Here is a 19,539-nt window from a genome sequence, read left to right as displayed (position 1 = left end):
GCAGTGGTCAAATAGAGGTCTAATCAACCTGAAATTCCAGATTTTGAATGATCGGTTTATCTTCCCTAGATTTTAGGCAAAATTTTTGGTTTAGAGTTCTAGGCAAAGGAACTGGTTCAATGCTAACAGATAGAATTTTCTAGGAATTTAACAAGTATAGGACTTTTGCTAATGATTGAATTATTAATCTTTCTAATTGTGCAGAGTATAGAAAACATACCTTAGCTTTCATATGAACCCATATTGATGAACCAGGTTCTTCATTTAGAAGTATCTTGAACATGCCTCAAATGCCATAATAGAGAATTTTGTAAGAGATCAGTGAGTCATATAAGCACATGTCACAGGAGTATACTAATTAAAGTATGAAGCTGAGTAAGAATTAATCTAGATAATTACACAAGTTCAGAATTCCTAGCCAAAATTTTTTTTTCTTTTTTTTTTTTCAATTTTTTTTATTGAGCATTCTGAGCTGGACCTATAAGGTGATCTTAATCATCCCTAATTCCAACTTGTCCCTCTCAAAGTTTTCTTTACTCAGTGCTTTAGTAAAGATGTCAACAATTTGTTTATCAGTAGCACAAAATTCTATGGAGATCAATCCTTTCTCATAGTTATCTCTTAATAAGTGGTGTCTAACATCTATGTGCTTAGTCCTCTTATGATGAACATGGTTCTTTGTCATACTTATAGCACTAGTGTTATCACATAATATAGGAATGCAACCAACTTCAATGCCAAAATCTACCAGCTGCTGTTTGATCCATAACAATTGAGCACAACAAGAAGCAGCAACAACATATTCAGCCTCAACAGTGGATAAAGCCACTGAATTTTGCTTTTTAGTGGCCCAGAATACAAGACATGAGCCAAGAAAGTGAGCCATACCTGAGGCACTCTTCCTATCCACAAGGAAACCTGCATAATCAGCATCAGCATATCCTACTAGATTGAAATTACTACCTTTAGAATACCAAAGACATAGATCAGTGGTCTCTTTCAAATATCTTAGTATCCTCTTAACAGCAGTCAAGTGAGACTCTTTTGGATTGGCCTGAAAGCGAGCATAAAGCCCTACACTGAAAACTATGTCAGGTCTGCTTGTAGTAAGATACAAGAGTGAACCAATCATACCCCTATACAACTTCTGATCAACTGATGAACCAGGTTTATCTAAGTCTAATTTAGTGGCAGTTGCAATGGGGGTGTATATCTCCTTTGTTTCATTCATTTTAAACTTCTTGATAAGCTCTTTTGCATACTTCTGCTGATGGATCATGGATCCATTTGGGCTTTGTTTGATCTGTAAGCCTAAGAAAAAGTTAAGCTTACCCATCATACTCATTTCAAACTCACTCCCCATTAATTTGGCAAAATCCTTACTTAGTTTATCATTGGTGGCCCTAAAGATTATGTCATCAACATATATTTATACCACAAGGAGATCCTTACCTTTTTTCCTTAAGAATAGGACACTGTTAATTTTACCTCTTTTGTAGCTATATTCAAGCAGAAATTTGGATAGTCGTTCATACCATGCTCTAGGAGCCTGCTTGGGTCCATAGAGAGCCTTGTCTAATTTGTACACATGCTCAGGAAATTCCTTGCTCTCAAACCCTGGAGGTTGTTTCACAAACACTTCTTCTTTTAGGTAGCCATTCAGAAAGGCACTTTTGACATACATCTGATGGAGAGTGAATTTTATGTGTGTAGCAAAGGCTATGGGAGTCTTATTGCCTCTAGTCTTGCAGCTGGAGCAAAAGTCTCATCATAATCTATACCCTCCTCTTGGCTGTAACCTTGGACCACAAGTCTTGCCTTGTTTCTTGTAACTGTTCCATTTTCATCATGTTTGATTTTGAAAACCCATTTTATACCGATAACTGATCTGTCCTTGGGTCTTGGAACTAGATGCCAGACTTGACTTCTCTCGAATTGATTGAGTTCCTCTTGCATTGTATTCGCCCAATCTGCATCATACAAAGCTTCAACAATATTTTTAGGTTCAATAAGAGATAAGAAAGCATCAAAAGCACACAGATTCTTTAATTGTGATCTAGTTTTGACTCCAAATGTTGGATTAGTGATTATGTTCTCAATAGGATGAGAACTTTGATACTTGTGAGGTTTCACAACCAACTGATGTCTGCTAGATGTTTCTCCCATTTTCTGCTGCTGAGGAACAAGGCCATGAATAGGTTCATTTAGGGGATTTGTTTCAATTCCTCTTTGATAAGTTCCCCCTATCAGGTTGCCCTGAATGGAAGGACCTATTCCATCACCTGTTCCTTCTTTTGGTGCCACTTCAACTTGTGCTGAGACTTCGGTCAAATCCTTTACCAAACCAATGGCTTCATCTTCATGTTCATGTCGCTCAAAAAGAACGATAGTTTCATCAAACACTACAAACACACTTTCTTCTACACACAAAGTTCTTTTATTGAACACTTTATATGATTTTCTATGTGAAGAGTATCCCAAGAATACTCCTTCATCACTTCTGGGATCAAACTTACCTAGGGAGTCTTTTCCATTATTGTGCACAAAGCACTTGCATCCAAATGCCCTAAGATGGGATATATTTGGTTTTCTCCCTTTAAGTAACTCATTGGGAGTCTTCTCTACAAGAGGTCTAGTCATGCATCTATTGATAATGTAACATGAAGTGTTTACAGCCTCTACTTAGAAGCTGTGGGGCAGATTACTAGAAAGAAGCATAGTCCCAGCCATGTCTTCAAGAGTCCTATTCTTTCTTTCAACTACTCCATTTTGTTGAGGAGTCCTTGGGGAAGAGAAGTTATGATCTACACCATGCTCATCACAGAATTCAGCAAACTTAGCATTTTCAAATTCAGTTCCATGATCCGACCTAATGGATGCAAGTTGATTACCTAGTTGTTTCTGAGTTTTTCTAACAAAAAAAGGAAACATGTCAAATGCTTCATCTTAAGATGTTAAAAATAGTACCTAGGTAAATCTAAAATAATCATCAACAAGTACCATTACATATTTCTTTCCACCTCTGCTCATGGTTCTCATTGGACCGCAGGGATCCATATGGACCAGTTCTAACGTCTTGGTTGTGCTTACCATTTTTTTTCTTTTGAATGGTTATCTTACCTGCTTCCCCCTTGCACGGGCCTCACAAACTTTGTATTCCTTGAACTTGATGTTAGGTAACCCTATCACCAAGTCCTTAGAGACTAATTTGTTTAGCTGATTCAGACTAGCATGCCCAATTCTTTTGTGCCACAGGAGGGGATCATTATCCAACACACTTAGGTAGGTGAGTTCATTTTCTGAAAGAGTAGATAAATCTACAATGTAAATATTGTTAACTCTTTTTCCCTGCAAAACAATCTTGTCATTAGTAAGGTTAATCACAAAGTATTTAGTAGAGGTGAATGCTACAAGGTTACCTCTATCACATAGTTGTGACACACTGATCAGGCTGTATTTCAAGCCATCTATCAAGTAGACATTCTCAATGGAGTGAGAGTCTGTCTTACCTACCTTTCCAACCCCAATAATCTCACTTTTCTTCCCATTTCCAAAGGAGACATTACCTCCCTTTAAGTCCTCAAGTGATAGGAACAGGTTCTTACTTTGAGTCATATGTTTTGAGCAGCCACTATCCATGTACCATATTTGGCTACTTCCCTTCACTTGGACCTGCAAAAAGAAATCAAGGGTTAGTCTTAGGAACCCAAACTAGTTTGGGTCCCTTTCTATACGCAAAGGGATAAATCAAATTCCTTTTAGCCCACACAGACTACCTATTTTTCTCTTGAACAAAAGCTTTGTTCTTTTGACTAGCCTTTTCTTTTGGATTACATTCATTTTTTGTAATGGCCAGTCTTGCCATAGTGTGTGCAGATTTTATTCTCAGGGAGAGTGAGGTACTTGTTTTAGGATCCCACTTAGATGCTTGAGTCCCATAACCAAGTCCTCTTTTGTTGCTACTGTGATGTTCTTGTAGCCAGGAAATTGCATCAGAAGCAATGTTCCATTTGCTAGTTCCGTCTAGTTCATGTTTTACCTTCCCTAGATCTTCTTTTAAGACTTTTATCTGCTCATCCTTCATGTACAACTCATCTTTCATTTTTCCTAAGTTTTCTTCTATGGTGAGATGTGTGTGGTCAGCTTTCTAGTTTCAGTTTTAAGTTCTCAGACCTAAGTTCTAGGACACTAGTGTCAAGTTTAAGATCCTGGTTCTTCAACTCAACATTTTTACTTCTAGGACACTGGTGTCAAGTTCAAGAACCTAGTTCTTCAACTCAACATTTTTACTATCACTCTCATTAGACCTAGACTCTAGATTTTTGCACTTGGCTTTTAGGATCACACATTCCCTAGACAGATCTTCCTTCTCACTGTTAATTATCTCAGACTCATCAATAAAGTCTAACAATAGCTGAGACAACCTTTCTTTAGACAGGAACTTAATCTTATCTTTGAGATGAATGATACTTACCTCTAGTTCATCATCTGATTCTCCGATGGCCATAAGTGCTTGTTCATCTCCAGCTTCATCTTTTGAGTCCTCATTTGATGTTTCTCCCCAAGCAGCAACTATAGCCTATGTTGATCCTTTGTTCCTTTTTGGTTGAATTTGTCCCTTCTTCCTGTTCCTTTGTTCCGCCCTTTCCTTCTTCCACTCAATTTCCCATTGAGGACAGTTCTTGATCATGTGGTCAGTCTTACCACATTTTTAGCAACCCTCGTTAGTCTGTTTCTCAGGAACCCTTGGTTTGTTGAAGGTTGTACCTCTTGAAGAACCCTTTTCTCTCATCGGGTAATTTTTGAAATCTCTTGTGATCATGGCCATTTCATCATCCTCCCGATCCGAACCTTCAACTATTTTGAGAGCCAGACTTCCTTCCTTCTTGGTTGAATCTATTTTCATAGTTTGCCTTCTCTGTTCATAGGCAGTGAGGTTTCCAATCAGTTCATCCAGCTTGAGGGTAGCAATATTCTTTGATTTCTGAATAGCAGTGATTTTGCTTTATTAAGTCACTGGTAAAACCCTTGTCAAGATTTTCTCAACCTTGTCTTCTTCAAGGATAATTCTCCCAAAAGATTTAAGTTCATTTGTTAGTGTTGTGAACCTTGTGTACATCTCTTGGATAGATTTTCCTTCCTTCATACTAAAATTCTCATATTGAGAATATAACAGTGTTCCTCTTGATCTCTTTACTTGAGGAGTTCCTTCATGAGCCACTTATAAAGTGTCCCATACTTCCTTTACAATAGTATAGCTTTGAATCCTGATGTACTCGTCTGGACCCAGTCGATACACAAGCCATTTCTTGGCCTTAGTGTTCTTCTCCCATTTATTCAAATCTTCAGCAGTGCAGTCAGCTCTTGTCTTTGGCACGTCCATTCCTTCAGCATTCTTCTTTGTAGTTGCCAGAGGACCATCTATGACTATGTCCCAGAGTTCATAGTCTTCTCCTATGATGTGATCTCGCATCATGTTCTTTCACCAAGAATAGTACTGACCATTAAAGAGTGGAGGACTAGCAGTGGATTGCCCTTCCCAGTTCCCAGGTGTTGCACTCATTTTGATATTTTCCTAAGGTGTTAGCCTCTTCAAGGATAACCCGCTTTGATACCAATTAATGATTTAAGCGTCAATACTACATAAGAGGGGGGTGATTTGTGTAGTACCCAATTTTTGCTTAACTGAACTATAGAAGATCCTGATTCTTCTAGGTGTTCCAACTACTACTGTTTGTGGAATAATAAATAAAGAAAAAAAGAACACAAAGATTTTACGTGGAAAACACATGGCTCAAAAGGTGAAAAAATCACGACCTACTACTCAGTTTTACTTTCCCAAACTTCCACTAAAATCACTGAGCTAAAACAACATTTACAAAAACTCTTTGTAAACCTAAGGATTAACTCTAATCTCGTTGTGGCACACAGCCTCAACTGTTGCGACAACTTCAAGTTAGCTATAACTTGAACACTATAGGTACCTAATATAATTTGCTTCTATGAAAGCTGAAAGGTACAACTTTAAATGACCTACAACAATTGAACTAGAATAAAATATATACACAATGGAACTGGTTCTTCTATCTCATTCAAGTAGCTTCAGGAGTGCACATTTAAATCACATATAAATTGCTTGCAAAATCGCCTTGCTCTTTTGCTCTCAATTTAGTTACTTCTGCATATGTGTATTAACTGTAAGAGAGAACAACACTGACATTTAATAGGTTAGTAATCAGAGTTTGATTGGAACTCAATTGCTGCTCTCCTATCGTAGAAGAGTTCATGATGATCTCAAACTCTAACACTATATTCATCCTAAACTGTGTTCTCTTCATATAAGGAGACTTTCTCCCCTTATCCAATATGCAACCTTTTCGATTAGATCAGGAGATATTGCTGCTTGATCAGTAGGACTTATCTCCTTCACATGCTTGATCACTAGGACTTATCTCCTTCACGTGCATCTTACATATATAGGTTGATCATGACTACGCTTCACAAGATAGACCTGGTCCATGACTGAGTTCTTTTTGTCATTGTTCAAAACTTCACTTGTTCTTGGGCCTATAGTTATCCCATCCCCACCTGTCCCCGATACTTCGAGATTGAAACTAACGCCGACCCCGAGGTCCCATCGACCATCTATGCAGCCGGGCAACAGTCCCCGTCGGTTTGATTACTGTCCCGTTTTTGCTCGCATTTTATCATTATATTTTACATTCCTACAATCAACATCTCTAAAATCCTATTTACAAATTTAATTGTTGTTACCATTTTTACGGTAAACAGTTTGGCGCCCACAGTGGGGTTAAAAATAATAGTGATTAGTTTCTTGCTTGTTTCATTACACAAACACACGTTATCTTTCACACTTTTCTTGTCCAAGATCCTTTGATTTCAGGCCAAAATGTCTGGCTCAATAAACGGAGTTGAAAACGACAACCTCGAAAATTACGGGGAAAATGGCGTGGCTGTCCCGGCCAATAGAGCACATCCACAGAACCCTGATATCGCTCTCGAACTGATCCTAGCGGGCGTAGATTCACAGGACGCATAACAAGACGACAAAACTTCTCACACTGACAGGAGCGTACGACACATCGACCAACAGGAAGATCAAAAAACCCCGACCTAGGAAGAACAAGAAGTTAGTCTTCATGTTATCTTTGAAATTTTTCAAGCAGAGTAACTGGCCATTGCTCAGCTATAAAGCCATCCGAGAACCCCCAGTACAGCAACGCCAGAGATGGCTCTCCCCACCGAGCGAGTACTCGAAAGGTCAAGCAACAACGAGTTAGTGACTGACCCCGCCATAGTAAAAATACTTGAGGAGCTCACCAAAAGGATCGAATCAGGTGTGAGAATGATTGCAGCGAATGATAAGAAAGTCGAGACCTACAGCTCCAGGGTCAATCAGATCCCATGTGTGCCGGCTTGGATTCAAAGAAGTTCATTCAAAGGCCGTTCCCTGAGGAAGCGGCCCCAAAGCCCATCCCAAAAAAGTTTAGAATGCCAGAACTCTCCAAGTACAATGACACCTCCGACCCTAATGAACACGTCACTGCTTATACCTGTGCAGTAAAAGGCAACGACATTAAAAATGATGAGATCGAGTCCGTGTGCTGAAAATATTCGGAGAAACATTTTCAAAGGGGTCCATGATGTTGTACCATAACTTGGCTCCCAACTCCATAGATTCGTTCGCCATGCTAGCAGACTCCTTCGTAAAAGCACATGCTGGAGCCATCAAGGTAGCAACGAGGAAATCCGACATTTTCAAAATCAAGTAGAGAGAGAACGAGATGTTGCGGGAGTTCGTATCCTACTTCCAAATGGAACGGATGGAGTTGCCACCAGTCTCCGATGAATGGGCAGTGCAGGCCTTCACCCAAGGCCTGAACGAACAAAGCTCGATGACTTCAAAATAGCTGAAGCATAATATAATTGAATACCCGGCCGTGACCTGGTCGGATGTTCACAACCGATACCAGTCAAAGATCAAGGCCGAGGATGACCAGCTGGGAGCCCCTTCAGGCTCAGTATACCCAAACAGACTCCTGGCAAAAGAGTCGAAACAAAGCAAAGAAAGGTACCAACCGTACCTTGATGACAGAAGGAACGCCCTGAGGTGCAACCTACCCCGCAACGATCAGACGATAGATCGAGGACAAGATCCTCGGGGGCTCGTCAACAGAACCAGGTTCGATCGAAATGTAGTGCCGACGAATGTGCCCCACTTATCGGAATACATTTTTAGCGTCGACATATTGGACATCGTGATCGCTATTGGCAAAATCAAGGATGCCAAGTGGCCCAAACCAATACAGTCGGACCCTTCGCAGAGAAATTACAACTTAGTGTGCGAGTTCCACAACAAACACAGTCACAGGACCGAGGATTGCCATCAACTACGAGAAGAAGTGGCCCGGCTAATCAACAAAGGGCACCTCCAGGAATTCCTTAGCGATCGAGCCAAAAATCAGTTCTGAGATAGGGAGGCAACCAAGAAGAACAAGGCAAAGGAACCACAACACATCATCCACATGATCATGGGGGGCGCCAACGCCACGCAGGAACCTGTGATGAGGAGAACAAAAATATCCATCACCAAGGAAAAACGGACTTGGGGATATATCCCCGAAGATGCCCTCACATTTATCGAAGAATATACCGAGGCCCTGTCTCAACCCTGCAATGATGCCTTAGTAATCTCCTTTCATGTAAATTCTTTGCAAAAAAAATGTGTACTCGTGGATCTAGGTAGATCAGCCAATATTATAAGATCGAGGATGATAGAACAGCTCGTACTGCTTGAGCGGATCGTGCTCGCCACTCGGGTCCTCAATGGGTTTAACATGGCGAGCAAAACAACGAAAGGAGAAATCGTCCTTCCGATTACCGTGGACGGCACAACCCAAGACACCAAATTCCATGTCATCGAGGAAGACATGAGGTATAACGCCTTGTTTGGGCGACCGTGGATACACTGCATGAGAGTAGTACCATCCACCCTCCACTAGATGATAAAATTCCCGACAAAGGACGAGATCAAAATCGTCTACGGGTAACAACACGCGGCAAGGGAAATGTTTTCAATACACGCCGTGTTACGGCACCCGTACCTCCCTCCCGAATAAGCCAACGGGCGAATCAGGTCTCAACCCCAGTCGAGTTTGACAACACAAAGTAGAAATCTGCTTCGCGTGTCCGCACTCGGGCAGTCTTAAGGCGCCACCAGCATATCTCATTTCAAGGTATAGCCATCCCTTTTGTTTCATTTCGGATTAAGAAATAACCCTCATGCAGGCACTTGACCAGAGATACGAGAACACTAACACTGTCAGGAGACCTCGAGACCCCCAAAAAAGCACACAGGTTTGCACTCTTTTCCTTCGACCGAGTTTTTATCCCAAAAAAAAGAAGGGTTTTTACCGGCATGGTTTTTAATTATGCAACGCCTGCAAAGCTGCCTAAAGGGGAAACACCACAAATTGCTCGAAGCCACCCTTACGGCCAATTTTTAAGCAGCGAGGGGCATTCCCCCTGGAAGCCACCCGATTCAAAGGATGTAGGGAAGCGCCAAGCAAAGGATCCTACAGGGAGACGATGTATCGAGCCAAACAGTTGATGTAATCAGACCCCACTAAAGCGGAAGCGTGTACTATTACATCGGGCAATAAAAAAATACCTCCTTTGTTCCATGAAAAAAGAGAAAGGCTCCTTATCAGAGCAAGGAAACTTGAAAATCATCGAAATAACCAAACTTGGCCTAAAATAGATCGATTTAGCACAACAACGCATATGTTGAGCCAATGGATCAGGGAATATTTTCCAACATCTCATTCTCCAAAAGGTAAAGTCGCAATATACTCTCGACAGAAGCAGCTCTGCCAAATACGTCCCAAGATACTCGGAGACTTGAATGATTCAGTGCCCACACGACCCCAGGGTCGGGATCCCGGGATCGCAAAGCCCTCACAATGCAACTCCGAGTTCACGAGAAGCGGTCTTCAAGCTTAAACAAACTCGATGACTCGGAAACTATCGCTAATCGCCATGCACTGGAAAATCCGAAACTGTAAGACCCTAGCGGGCAGACTCGGCATAACTAGATTTATTCTACAAATTGTAAGACCTCAATAGGCATGACAAGCTATAAGTACTCAATAGGCATGAAAAACTGTAAGACCTCAATAGGCATGCCAAATTGTAAGACCTCAATAGGCATGAAAATCCCGAAGTTTAGGCTATACATCGCATTTGTAAGAATCCCTAAAGGGCATACCCTCGATGTAGATGCCTAAGCTCTTACTTGTGATAAAAAATGGCTATGGCCAATCAAATATGACTACGATCAAAACGGCTGATACAACCAAAATAACGCGGCTCAGGGACGCTCGACTGTCGCCAAAAATCGCAGACCACTACTTTGAATATACTTCTAAAAGAACCCATTAAAATAGGCTTCCCTGAACAGGCAAAAACAAGCTCTGACCATGTCGGCTCCAAATCGCAAGAGCATCGATCTACTCGACCTACAAGCTATGAACCTTACGAGGTGCTCGAAACATCACCGACAACGACTTGAAATCAAGGTTCCTCTAGAACCGACGACGGGTCAGGAAAAAATATCATTAAAAGATCTTAACGAGCGGAAACAAAGACTACAAAATAGCCCACGAGCAAAAACATTGTAAGAGCCATTGTCGCCAGCTAAGCAAGCCTACGGGCCTCATATTGAAAGGTCTCTACAACCAAACAGCGTAAGAGCCATTGTCGCCAACTTGAAAATTGACAACTTGAGGATTAAAATGAGCTTGAATCGTAAACCGATTCGGAGACCGGATCCAAAATAGTTAACTATGCAAGCCTTCGGGCCATTTACTAAAAGGTCTCAACGACTAAGCGGCATAAGTGCCACTATCGCCGGCCATAAACTCAAGAAAATTTAAGGGTTGACTACAGCTTGAATCGCAACGTGACTCGGAGAATGGACCCAAAAAATGCAATACGCCTAAGGGCACGTCACAAGTGCCACTATCGCTGGTCATAAACTCAAGAAAATATAAGGGTCAATTACAGCTCGAATCACAATGCGACTCGAAAACTGGACCCAAAAATTGAAATATGCCTAAGGGCACGACATAAATGCCACTATCGCCAGCCGGGGAATCATGGAAACATAAGGGTCAATTGCAGCTCGAATCGCGACGCGACTCAGAGATTGGATCCAAAATAGTTAAACTGCAATATGCCTAAAGGCACGGCTCAAGTGATACCGTTGTCAGCCGATTAGATCTCCAGGCCATGCGCCCGTAAGGTCACTTCAATACAGAGCACAAAGGGCCATCATCATCTGCCCATGCAAGCATGAAAAAAGCTTGAGGGTCAATTGAAGCTCGAGTCACAATGTGACTCAGAGACTGGACCCAAAACAGTTGGAGCAGAAAATTCCTAAGGGCAACAGATAAAAAATGACTATTACCTGCCCGCACGGGCACAAAAAATTCAAGGACAAGAAGGTTCGAGTCGAAGCCCGACTTGGAGACTAAGCCTAAGCAGGCGGGCCAAACACGGAGGCCACAGTGCCTGCTTATGTCAAGGATCACGCTTAAAAGCCCAAGACCGTCTGGTCAGTTCCAGACCTGCAAGGATCCCACCGGACATGAAAACCAGCCTGCCCGGTCGAAAGCAATCACAAAGAAAAAGGTACAGAAGAGATAAAACTTCAAATTCCTTCTTACATATTACGTGCGCAAAAAAGCGCATTCTCCATCTACAGGCGTATCCTGCATATATCAGTAACAAAGCGACAAAGCGGCAAAATCTACACTCCGCACTAAAAAGGCTATGGCTCATCAAAATTCACCCTCTGCGACTTCAACAAGAAGCAACCAAGTGCCAGGACTACTCCCCCTCTACTCGAGCCAATTCCTCTAGGAAAGCAGGAGCCTCATGCGCCAACCTCCCGAGTACTTCTCTTTGGGCTCTGCAAAAAACGTATTCCTCGATCATGTTCTCTCAATCGAGGGTTTGCTTCATCTCAACTTGGGAATTAGCAATGCCCTTCATGCGAATCGCCATCTCCCGACTAGCCTTGAATTCGACTTAATTCCACTTCGGCCCAAGCATCAATTATCTCGGCTTTAAAAAATTTGAAAGATCAGATTCGAAGTTTCCCAATCATACCCGGATTGAACTTTGGCACCATCACGAGTCAAAAGGAGTTGGATCTCTAAAGCAGAGACCTCGGCCGAGGCATTCATCCCCTACGAAGCTTGGACCTACACTTGAACCCTTAGCTCCCCACAACCAACTCTTGCATGGCTAACATCGCCGTTAAGGTCCTCCAATACCTCCGTTTTTTTCTACAACTGATATAACAAAAAGAGGGTTAGCCCTAAGGACAGAAGGGGGCGAAGCGAGTACTACAGGGAGTAGCCTGCTCCATCAAATATCTCTCATGGTTTGGGCTCCGATACGCCTCATATCGCCAAAGCTGCAGCTCATCCTCCTTCTCTTCGTGAAAGAGCCTAAGGGACTCGAACTCATCCAGAATTATCCGAGGCTTGCCCCTTGACAGAGCGGCTCGGACCTAATCCCATCACAGGTCCATACAAGGAAGGTTCGGCAAAGGGAGAAGGACACGGAATACACAAAAGAACCATGCTAAAACTCACCACGAGGTAAGATCGGCAAACCTACTTGGCGGCCAAACACATTCCTGTTGGTCCAACCTTACTAGGCCCGAAGAGAACCTCCACCCCAAAATCCAGGGCTCTGGAAGCACCCGGCTCGGTCGATACATTCTCCTCAAAAGCATAAAACGACCTCGCCATAATAAGAAAGCTCTCTCACATCATGAATTACATATCTCACTATCGTCGTTTCCCACCTGGAAATCTACGACTCCCCGGGGAGGCACAACCTCGCCCATGAGGAACAACCCGACACTTACAAACGCCCATACGAACGTGGCAGAGGAAGGAAGGCATAGCTACTAAATTCGCCATCGTCGCAGGTAGAGCCGACAAAGCACGAGGCGCATCGCCTGAGTGCATCTTCTTTATCTCTTCAAACAGATAATGAGGGTTTCGAAGGTAGGGCACCAACAACTAACACCTCAGGGGAACGATTCGCTCGAGCCCAGCCTCTGCTTTCCCCAAATAAGCAACCATTAAAGGCAGGCTCTAATGACCCCCGAGGATGCAATAACAGCCTCACATTGCATATGGGAAAAGTGACAATAATTCAAAAATAACCAAGGGCACCAGCCATTAGCACCATATCTGGCACCGACGTAATAATCAACCCCAGAGGCCTCCATCGCGGTAAGACAAAGCCCTAGAAGGCCAACGACACCTCCGCCAACATAGGATCGGTGCACGACCTCAAAGTCCTCCACCAAGGGAAGCCATCTTGCAAATATAGTTGTTTTTTAACATACACTCATGTGGAGCAGGCCCCGAATATCGATCTGGATGACCCAACCGCAGGTAGATCTCCTCTCGGAGACCGCATTCGAGAAGCCACCGGCATCTCTAAACCCGCCAACCCTCGGGAAAGCCTCCTCTTAAAGGCCACTACAAAGTCCAAAGACACTACTCACGCCTTCACGGTAAGGATCCGGCGACCCGATGTTATTGGTCTTATTCTGGGCAGAACACAAATAACCCTACGCAGAGCCATTTTTATCAATCAACGGCTCTAGGGAGGATCGAGGTAGCACCTAAGCATAAACAACTCCTCGATTAAAGTCAATCGCATATGCTCCAAAAGGTTATCCACAATCAGTCCGAAAGGGACCCCCAAGTACCAAAAAATGACCTTTTATGCAGGATACCATTCCCAAGACCCAGGACTCCACCAACTATCTCCATGCAATTCGAAGAAACCAACATTCTGAGCCTATTAGGTCAACTGAGGATATATCCAAAGTACAACAACAGGCTCGGAAAGGAGCCATACCAATCAATAGAAGATCGGGAAAAATGCCCGCTTCCAAGCCAAGCATCGGCTATTAACAATGAAGGAAGATGTTAAAGGTCCTCGAAGGGCATGAGAAAATACAAAAATAAGGCAAGAATTGAAAGCAGGAGTCAAGAAAAAGTATATTCATACTCATAAGAAATCCATAAACAACAGCTCTCGAAGGGTCTTTACATATGGTTACAAAATCCCACAAACGGATCATCTTGCAATAGGAAAAATCAAAGGTATACATATAGCAAAAGCCTAAGAGTCTAGCCTACTTTTTATGCGGCATCTCTGTCATCATCCCTTCAAGCCACTTCTTGAGACGTTGCCTCAGCCCGGGAGGCAACATCTAGTGGGAACCGCTGCCACACCCCAGGAATCCAAAAGGGGTGCAACACGCCTAGCCCCCTATTGAGCAGCGGTGCATAGTCCAAAAAATACCCCTAGGGTCGGAAAGAATCAGCCCTCTGCCTCATCGCCCCGAGCTGACAACGATTGCAGCAACATCACGGTGGCACAACTCCGTCCAACCGAAAGAAGATCAAGAAAAGAGTCAAGACGCATATGGCATAAAATCTTAAGGCCTGGGGCCTCAAACACGGCAAGATGGTAGAGATTCAAGATAGAAAGGAATGAAGAAGAGATAGGTATCGATGGGAGTTTGAATGAAAAAGTTAGCCGCAAGGAGCCCCATTTATAGGAGGGTAAAGCAACCAGCGGCGCCATTACCTCCCTCGAAAAACGTAACGGAAGGCACGATCAATGCGTTCATAAAAGTTGAACCGATAGCAATGGTATGACTCCAAAGAATGAAGGGTGGTAGCAATTCGGGCGATCCTGAAGAAGCGAAAAGGCGAAGTACATCGATACATGTGAAAGGAGAGCTGCACCATCGACATGACACCGCTATAGGAGATCGGGAAATGATATGTCTATACCGTTTCTTATCACTTCCCTCTAAGAAACACGGAGACTATCTGTGTGTGGTAAAAACTGGGCGACCGATTTTACCTCGACATAATGCTTTGGGGTGTGACCCCAAAAGCACGAGATCTCGGTTTAGTCGCTTCCCTCGAAACCTACCGATGCCCTGCCATGAATAAAACATCGACTGATGCCCCGATGAACCCAGGAATCCCCCGGGAAATGCACCCGGGGTCGATCAAATCTATTCAAACGGTCCGATACCATCCCACATACGACGTAAAACTAACGGGCTGTCACATCTCATTCTTTTTTGTCATGATACACATCTTGTACTATGTTTGGGCGTCCCCTTTCTATAAAAGGGGGGTCACAAACACCTTGTAAGGCAGAGCTCCAATCATCCTACTCAAGTACAATAATATCTTCTCTCTCTTTCTCTTCTCTAATTTTCTTATTCCCTTTGGCTCAGAGCCATTTATCTTCGGTCATTCTTCTTATTTATCATTTGGAACTGGCCCGAGGCCGTCTCCGTATTCATCATCTCATAACTTGTTCTTCATTATTTAGCTTAATATTTGCCGAAAGAGCCCTATCTTATTATATCTTTAACTGTTATCCCTTCCCCGCCTATCCCCGATACTTCGAGATCGATACTAACGCTGACCACGAAGTCCCATCGACCGTCTCCGCACCCTGGCAACAGTCCCCTTCGGTTTGATTACTGTCCCGTTTTTGCTCACATTTTATCATTATATTCTATGTTCTTAGTATAAACTACTCTAAAAATTATCTCGGGAACAGATCACGTATTTTTAGAATTCTATTTACAAAATTAATTGTTGTTACCATTTTCACAGTAAACAAGCACTATTTTTTGTTGTTTTTCAAATATTATAAAAGGACTAGGGCTATGACCATTACCTAGGTATTTTCCTAACGGGTTGTAAATTTTAAAGCTTGTTTTGTTGGTCGGTGTGTATTATAGCTATCAACACTTAATTACTCACTCAATACCTCTCGATGAGAGAGTGATTTTTCCCAATTTGGCTTTCTCAAGTCCAAATGGGTATTGAACAAAACAGTTGATAAGATGCTCAAGTCGGGTTTTACTATCTATAGGTTCAACCCTTTAATTAGGACTATCAATCTCTTGATTTCATCCCAAATTCTTGTTAGCCAAATTTTCCTAGACAAAGTTTCTCTTTCTCAAGTAGAGACCAAGTCAAATAAGCATGAAATAATGTTTGCAACCATTAATTCTACAATAAAAAGCAAGGACAAGGCTAAATAATGAACACTCAACCCTAAATAAGCCATAAATTAAACACCAATTAGGTTTACACACTAGGGCTTGGTCACAACTCTAGATAAAAATCTACCTACTCATAATGGGTAATGAAGAAAATAGAGAAGAAAACATAATTAAACTCATATTAAAAGATTAAAAGACAATAATCCAAAGTTAAATCACCAAAATAAACTAAAGTTTCCTAAAAGAGTAAGAAGAAACGGCTACAGGTCTTTCAATATTCAAAACTTGACCTAATTTTGTGAAACTAGTCTATTTATACAAAGTTGAAAATTTCGGACAAAATTGCCCTTTTGGAGGTTCTACGGCCGTATAATTCCATGTGCGGTCCGCACTTCGCTTGCGTTTTGACAGGAGCTGGATTTGCGACTGCACAATTCTGGAATGTGGCCGCATATCTCAAGTTCTGTAGTCTGCACAATTCTGGGTACGGCTGCACTGGGCTCTTCTACGAACCACACATTTCCTGAGTGCAATCGTATAGCTAATTTCTGCGGCCGCACAGTTATTATACGGTCCGCATTTCTTTTTGAGCTTGAAATGAACTCTCTGAACTTTGTCTCTTGAGTAGCTTCTGCGGCTGAACAATAATTGTGCGGTTTGTACTTTGCACTAGGGCTCTGCTGATTTTCCTTAACATTCTTTGGCCGTAGATAGAAATCTACAGTCCGCACTTGAGCTTCTGTGCTTGGTTATTTCCTTTTTCAAAATCACTCCTTCTTGTATTGGATTTCATCTTTGTGGCTCATTTTCGAATACTCTTATGATTAAGCATATTTTATCAGTTTTGGGGAATACAATTAAACACTTTTGGACTAAAACGAAAGTAAAAAGGTGCTAATAAGTAGTCAAAATCTCCACTTATGAATGATCCGACTTGGTCAACCTATTCACAATCACCAATACAACATCAAATTTCTTCAGAGTCAAGGTAGCCCAGAACGATGTTCATGCTAACACGCTCTTATTTCCACTATAGAATCTCAAGTCTCTGGAGCAACCCACCTGGTCTCTAATGCTCATACTTCACTTCCTGACAATTTAGCCACCGAGCTACATACTCCACTATGTCTTTCTTCATTCTCCTTCACCAATAATGTTGCCTCAAATCCTGATACCTCTTAGCAGCACCCAGATGAATGGATTACCACAAACTGCAGGCCTCATGAAGAATCAACTCACGTAACCCATCCACATTGGGCACATATAATCGGCCATGCATCCGCAACACACCATCATCTCTGATAGAAACCTCATTAGCATCGACGTGCTATACCGTGTCCTTAAGGAAAAACAAATGGGGGTCATCATAGTGATGCTCTTTAATGCGATAATATAAAGAAGATCGAGAAAACGCGCAAGCAAGAACATGACTGGGATCCAAAACATCCAATCTAACAAATTGGTTGGCCAAGGCCTGAACATCCAACACTAATTGCCTCTCTATTGTCGGTAGATATGCCAAACTACACATACTCTCCACCTTTCGACTCAATGTATTGTCCACCAGATTGGACTTCCCGAGATGATATAGAATAGTGATATCATAGTCTTTAAGCTACTCTAACCACCTCCACTGCCACAAATTAAGATCTTTCTGTTTGAACAACTATTGGAGGCTCTGGTGGTCCGTATAAACCTCACAAGGGACATCTACAAAGAGTACTGCCAAATCTTCAAGGCATGAATAATAGCTACCAATTCCAAGTCATGGACCAAATAATTCTTCTCAAGGACCTTCAATTACCGAGACGTATAGGCAATCACCTTACCGCCTTGCATCAATAGCGCGCAAAGGATAACATGTGACATATCACATTACACAGTGTAAGACCCCGAACTCATAAGCAACACTAACACTAGGGTTGTATTCAAAGTAGTCTTGAGCTTTTGAAAGCTCTCCTCACACACCTCGGACCATCTGAAATGAGCACCCTTTCAGGTCAATCTGGTAATAGGTGTTGCAATGGATGAGAAACCATCTACGAAATGGCAGTAATACCCGGCCAAACTAAGAAAACTACGGATATCAGTAGTTGAAGATGGTCTCGACCAACTCTACACTACTTCATTCTTCTTTTATCCCCTCATTTAACACCACATGACCCAAAAATTCCACCGAATCAAGCCAGAATTCACACTTTGAGAATTTTGCATGCAACTTCTTTTCTCTCAAAATCTGGAGCACAATCCTCAAATGCTTCTCATGATCCTCCCGGCTGTGGGAATACACCAAGATTTCGTCAATAAACACAATGACGAATGAATCAAGAGATGGCTGAAGTAAACTATTTATTGGGTGCATATATGCTGATGGGGATATGGTCAGCCCAAATGACATCACAAGGAACTCATAATGATCATATCGATTCTTGTAAGCAGTCTTCAGAATATCCGGATACCGAATCTTTAGGTGATGATGCCCTGGCCGTAAATCAATCTTTGAGAAAACTCTGGAACCCTGTAGCTGATCAAATAAGTCATTAATATGCGGGAATGGGCACCTATTCTTCATTGTAACCATGTTCAACTACCGATAGTCAATACACATACATATAGAACCATCCTTTTTCTTTATAAAAAGAACCGGAGCACCCCAAGGTGACACACTAAGACAAATGAAACCCTTATCAAGAAATTCTTGCAACTACTTTTTTAACTCCTTCAGCTCTACTAGGGACATATGATATGGTGGAATATAAATGGGCAGAGTGCTCGACAACTAGTCTATATAAAAATCGATATCTCTATTGGGCGGCATGCCCAGAAGATATATCAGAAATACATATGGGAAGTCTCTCACACCGAAACTAACTCAACGGTTGGAGTATCAACATTGACATCTCTCGCAAAGGCTAGTTATGCATCACACCCCTTCTCAACCATCTGTTGTGTCTTAAGGAAGGACACAACTGTGCTAGGAACATAATTTAATGTACCCTTCCACTCTAATCGTGGAAAACCTGGCATAGCCAACATCACGGACTTGGCTTGACAATTAAGAATAGCATGAGAAAGCAACAACCAATCCATGCCCAAGATAACATCAAAGTCTACCATACTAAGCAATAATAGATCAACTCTATTCTCAAAACTACCAATAACTACTTAACACGACTGATATACTCGGTCCACAATAATAGAATATCCCACAGGTGTGTACAAATAAACATGAGAACTTAAAGAATCACAAGATATACCCAAATACGGAGCAAAGCAATATGATACATATGAGTAAGTGGAGCCTGGATCAAATAAGTCTGACGTATCTCTATGACAAATCAGAACAATACCTCTGATAACTGCATCTGATGCAACGGCCT

The sequence above is a fragment of the Nicotiana sylvestris genome, chromosome 4, assembly GCF_000393655.2.
Source record: "Nicotiana sylvestris chromosome 4, ASM39365v2, whole genome shotgun sequence".
NCBI lineage: Eukaryota > Viridiplantae > Streptophyta > Magnoliopsida > Solanales > Solanaceae > Nicotiana > Nicotiana sylvestris.
This window is presented reverse-complemented; position numbering follows the sequence as displayed.